The sequence below is a fragment of the Triticum dicoccoides genome, chromosome 5A (genome assembly GCF_002162155.2).
Source record: "Triticum dicoccoides isolate Atlit2015 ecotype Zavitan chromosome 5A, WEW_v2.0, whole genome shotgun sequence".
In the NCBI taxonomy this organism is placed as follows: Eukaryota; Viridiplantae; Streptophyta; class Magnoliopsida; order Poales; family Poaceae; genus Triticum; species Triticum dicoccoides.
In genome coordinates, this window is record NC_041388.1 from 483,648,064 (window position 1) to 483,653,489 (window position 5,426).

At 43.8% G+C, this 5,426-nt stretch overlaps 1 long non-coding RNA gene across 9 annotated transcripts; it reads left to right on the forward strand.

Moving 5' to 3' along the window:
• Window positions 1–350: 350 nt before the first annotated feature.
• Window positions 351–4,205, forward strand: LOC119302352. Of its 9 annotated transcripts, none has more exons than XR_005147503.1 (5): window positions 357–844; window positions 945–1,410; window positions 1,498–1,551; window positions 1,973–2,123; window positions 2,213–4,184. It is a non-coding gene; the product is annotated as an uncharacterized LOC119302352 (long non-coding RNA). The 9 variants fall into 9 exon arrangements; XR_005147504.1 differs by lacking the exon at window positions 1,498–1,551 and having other exon boundaries at window positions 372–844; window positions 945–1,203; window positions 1,294–1,410; XR_005147505.1 differs by having other exon boundaries at window positions 351–844; window positions 945–1,015; window positions 1,099–2,123; window positions 2,213–4,205.
• The last annotated feature ends 1,221 nt before the right edge of the window (window positions 4,206–5,426 follow it).

Here is a 5,426-nt window from a genome sequence, read left to right on the forward strand (position 1 = left end):
ATACGTTATTCCCTTTGTCATCGGTATGTTACTTGCCCAAGATTCGATCGTCGGTATCATCATGCCTAGTTCAATCTTGTTACCGGCAAGTCTCTTTACTCGTTCCGTAATGCATCATTTTGTAACTAAATCATTAGTCACATTGCTTGCAAGGCTCATAGTGATGTGCATTACCGAGAGGGCCCAGAGATACCTCTCCGATACGCAAAGTGACAAATCCTAATCTCGATCTATGCCAACTCAACAAACACTATCGGAAACACCTATAGAGCATCTCTACTCCTATTGGAGCAGCTCGTACGTCGTTCGTTCATTCGTCCTCCCTCGCCTCCCCATCGATCGGAACTCCCTCGCCTCACCCCACCTGATTTTTATTCCCGTGGGAGCCGGTAGAAAAAACAAAAAAAACTGCGTGACAAAACCTAATCCTTCCCACGATCACACCCCACCCATTTATCCTCTGCCACCGTTCCCCACGGACGCCATGGCTGTCGCAGCCTCCCGATCTGCGACGCCGCCTACCACAGTCTCCACTCGCGCTGCGATGTCCGCGGTCTCCACTCAGATCAATCCGCCGTTGACCCCGTATCCTCCCTCCCGATGGGATCCGGCCTCCACCACTGTCCACGGGGCAACCGGATGTCGGGATCCACCACTCCTCGGCCGCCGATTGGCCTCCATGACCGCGCCTCGCCAATGCTTGCTTCCCCGCATCCTGCCCTTCATCGATATGGACTCATGCTCCTCGACCCCATAGTGCCGTGCTGGATGCGTGCTCCACAGCTGCACATCCCCTCCTCGTCGAGCCCTGGCGCAGACGCGTGGGGTGTTGCTGTTCTGGCTGGTAAGTTTTTCATTGATTTCTTCTCCGTTGGTAATCGTCGTTCAGTGAACATTGTATTTCCGATGTTTTTCACTACTCAGCTTTTCTTTTTCACTGTCAGATGTCCTGCCTGTGCAGGCATGAACACACCTATCAGATGTCCTACTCCTACCTGTGTAGGCACGAACACATGTATATGAATGATTAATGGCTGCTGCCTTGAACCATTAGCACATTAGTGTTGCCTGCGTTGATCAAACGTTTGCCCTGTATAGCCTGCTCATCGTCGACGGCGGCGGCAAGATAAGCAGGCTCGAGATAATCGCGCTGCTCCACTCGCTCGGGGTCTGTGCGCACGGGACGAGATCAGCTTGGTGATGGTAAATGCACCGTCAAGTTCGACGGGGTCGCCCTCTCCTTCGCAACTTCTCCTCTAACCTTGTCCCTCCATCTCCGTCGACCACTAGCAGGTCGCCGAGGCCTTCCACGCATTTGACCAAGACAACAGCGGATACATCTGAACTGCCCAGCTCGTGTGCTCCATGATGGCATTACAAGTGGCTGGAGGAATGGTGTATGCTCACAAGGTGCGTGATCCTTCTATCAAATTCTGGCTATATGTGCATGGCCTCATTGGTACTAATTTAGCTATACTTGGGTTTCTATACGCCAAGTTGTTTCACCCAGACAAGAATCCCACAAAACTTAATGTGGTGTGGAAGTTTCAGGTACTTCATTCTCCTCTGCTATATTGCGTCGTGTGCTCCACGCCTGTGCCTTCTGATTCAGGAGTGCCCAGTGACAAAATGTGTTATATTTGTAGAGTCGATGCTGTTTAAAAATGGTTTCCACGCAATGGTTTCCAGTTATGTGAAACCAAGCCACTGATGGAGCTAGAGAGGAAGTTCAGGGGGGGCAAATGATAAAACATCTAGACTTGAGGGGGCCAAATACTAGATTTATACTCATCTACACCCTCTAAAAGTATTTAAGTGTGAATACTATATTTTGTTATAACACACAGGAAACCCAAGGTTTGAGGCCAGAGATTTACCTTGGATGTTGCATGTGCATTACTTACTTTAGCTAATCGTCCTACCGTCGGGCTTTTAGTTGAAATTCACTTTATTTCTTGTAATGACATTTTAGGGATAATACGATCGACCCAACAGTTAGCTTTGGGATGCTTTTTGGGGTCGACTCATGAAGATGATGGCTAGCTTGCACCAACATTTGTAGCTTCTGTATAAATGATTCAGATAGTCTACAAGCAAGGGAAATGATTATAGGGAATAAATAGGTACGCTGCTTCCATAGTACCCAGTTATTGCATTGTGAGCAAACTTGCTTGTGCGCCATGCCAACAATGACATGTGGATGAACATGCAGCTCAACGACGGCGATTCAAGCACCGATGCGGGTGACCTAGCCATTTGACGCCACCTACTCGACCTACGCAAGCGGCATCATGGAGGGCATGGAGCTCCTGGCCTCCCAAGGACGCCGCCGGGCTCGTCTCGTTAGCCCGCCATGGTTGCAATATAGAAACCCTTAATGACACACGTGTCCCTTTTTCCCTCCGCGTTGCTTCTGTGGATCAAAACCCTAGCAAACTCCTCTCCAAACACGCGATCGATTCCGTTCGTATACATCTGATGGTTTAACAAAGATGCAACAAATTTCATTTTGTAGTTTTGCCTGTGGAGGTGATTGTCATTGAAAAGCATACTTTTTTGAATGGATGTTACTTGCCAACTCGGATGCCTCTTTATATTTTTAAAATTGTTTGTAAACCATGGGTGCGACTTCATTGTTTGCAAAACATGGATTCGACTTATTTCGGCATTGGTAGTGTGGAAATTGACATGGGATGCACTATACTGTTGCTTGTTCTTTGGCCAATCCTAAACATAATTCTCTATTTTTTATGTGTCTCTATGTTGAACTCGTACGGGGTTTCTTAGTATGTAGAGATAATAATATGCAAATTCAGTGATACATACGCAGAATGTTTGTTTGTTCTCTTTAAGTAATTATACAGATCAACAATATTAAATATTAGATGACACATTGGCCACATCATCCAGTAAAAGTGTTAATCCTAATAAATCAAGGACGGATGCTGATTCTAGACATTGGTAGAAGCTAATAAGTTACATCCTTGAGTAATACGAGAGAATTAATATTTCGATGTAGGTAAACCTATCCAGCACGGTACACAAGCTCTTGTTAGTTGCACTATATTAGAATTTTAACTTCCCAGATTCGATTTTTTTTGTACCGAAGCTAATCCTATCCAGCGTGTTTGACCTGAAGGAACTGACATGGTTGTCAAAAAGACTAGAGGTAAATTGCTTGGTACTTACACTGTTATGTTACTGCTATTAGTCATTGCATGTGAAAAAATGTAATGAATAGACCCTTATGTTTCAAGGTATGTATTTACTGATATTTTTTTAGTACTTTCTTGCGAGCGTGTAGTTTTAAAAAGAACAACACAAAGAACACATAATTCATGACACAACTTTGGATATCAGTATAAAAGGTTTTGCCGTGGAGTTTTATGCGCCATACTTTTGCCGCTTTTATTGTGTCCTTTGTTATATTCTTTTTTATTAGAACTAAAAGTTAGCATGCCGGAAATGTGGGTTTAAGCCCTGGCCGTCTTCAGTTGACAAAATTACCCTACTTTTTTTTATCACATTTGGAGGATCTGTCATTTTGAGAAAGTCATTATCTCAACTGCAACCAGGCAGTTTGGCCAAAGATGTAGGATGATCCAGTTCTTTTGGACTCCAATTGTTTGGATTGGTACTTTTGAATTTCTTTCGTAAACGAATGTGGAGAATGGGAGAGGATCTGCAGTTATAAAAATTTGTGCATGGAGTTTTTTTAAGATCCTATTGTTGTTTGTCTTTTTCCACTGTAACTGTTCACTAATTATGAAATGATTTTTCTTTCTTTTGGATTGATTGGACTGTCCGACAAGTGGATTCGTGGGACTATCTGAGAAGATGAAACAACTAACAGTTGTTTTACAATAGGACAATTGCTCCTGAGAGGTGGAACACTTGGATGGTGGGTACATTAAAGCAGATCAAGTCTCTGAGGCCCTCATGATGACATGGAGCAATCTTAAAGGAGAGTCTACGATATGAAGTTTGGTCTTAAAAGGAGAGTCTACGATATGAAGTTTGTGTTTGAGTCAAATACTATTAGGCAGATAGGTCTCCTTATGTTGACAACACTGAAATGGAGAATGCAGGTCATGTTGTCATCCTCTTTGGATAAATTTGGTTATGGAACCCCTTGAGGTCAAACACTAAGCTTGCGGTGTGCTGAGAACAAAATGTTGCCATTATCAAATGTTCCATTAACATTATCTATCATATTTCATTATTTGTACGTTGTTGCCTGTAGCAACGCACGGGCACTCTATTAGTATTTATAATCACCCAGTTACATTGTGACGTTTGATAGCACACAAGGTGTTCCTCCGGTATTTGGGAGTTGCATAATCTCATAGTCAGAGGAACATGTATAAGTCATGAAGTAAGCAATAGCAATAAAACTAAACGATCATTATGATAAGCTAACGGATGGGTCTTGTCCATCACATCATTCTTTAATGATCTGATCCCGTTCATCAAATGACAACACATGTTCATGGTCAGGAAACTTCACCATCTTTGATTAACAAGCTGGTCAAGTAGAGGCATACTAGGGACACTCTGTTTGTCTATGTATTCACACATGTACTAAGTTTCCGGTTAATACAATTCTAGCATGAATAATAAACATTTATCATGATATAAGGAAATATAAATAACAACTTTATTATTGCCTCTAGGGCATATTTCCTTCACTAGCTACCTCTTATTTTCATGACACGCCTCTGGGACGGGTGTCATTAAAGGTAATCTCCTCTGCAGGAGGTTGCCACGTGCACGACAGAATCCACCTAGCCGCTCAGAGCTTGACATCACACTGATTAGTGACTAGTGTTTGATGAGGTGGAGCAGTGGCGTTCTGGCAAAGGTTTGCCGACACGAAGCCTGCTGGGTTCTTTAGCTTGGGGTTTTGCTTTGGCCTTGGCGGCCTTGGAGACCCTGCCAGGGTGTCTTGGCCATGGCCCCAGGCGTGATCTCGACCCTGCCGGCCTTGCCTGCCCGGCAGGGGAGATCTCCCTGGTGGATCTTCAAGTTGCTTGCTTGACTTGGTCTTGAGCTTGGGATGCCTGGCAAGATCTGTCTGTCCCGGGAGCCACACTGGTCTGTGCACAAGTCAGGGGAACACAGACACCCCTGTTTGTGTACACCGACAGAGGGCCTCTTCATTACATTGTATCGTTCGGCAGTGCACTTTGGTTTAGTGCTTTATCTATAAAGTGGGGAAAGAGCCTATTTTGAGAGTTTACCATAGAGATATTTTAAAGGTTGATTTGATATGACCCGATACGCAACTTGTTAACTACATTCATGACATGAGAAAGATGATAAATTTAAAGGCCTACACAATATAGTCAAGCTCTTTATTAAGATAGTAGAAACAAAGGGATATATTGTTTATGATGTGGTCTACTCCATTATCAAATTAGTATTGC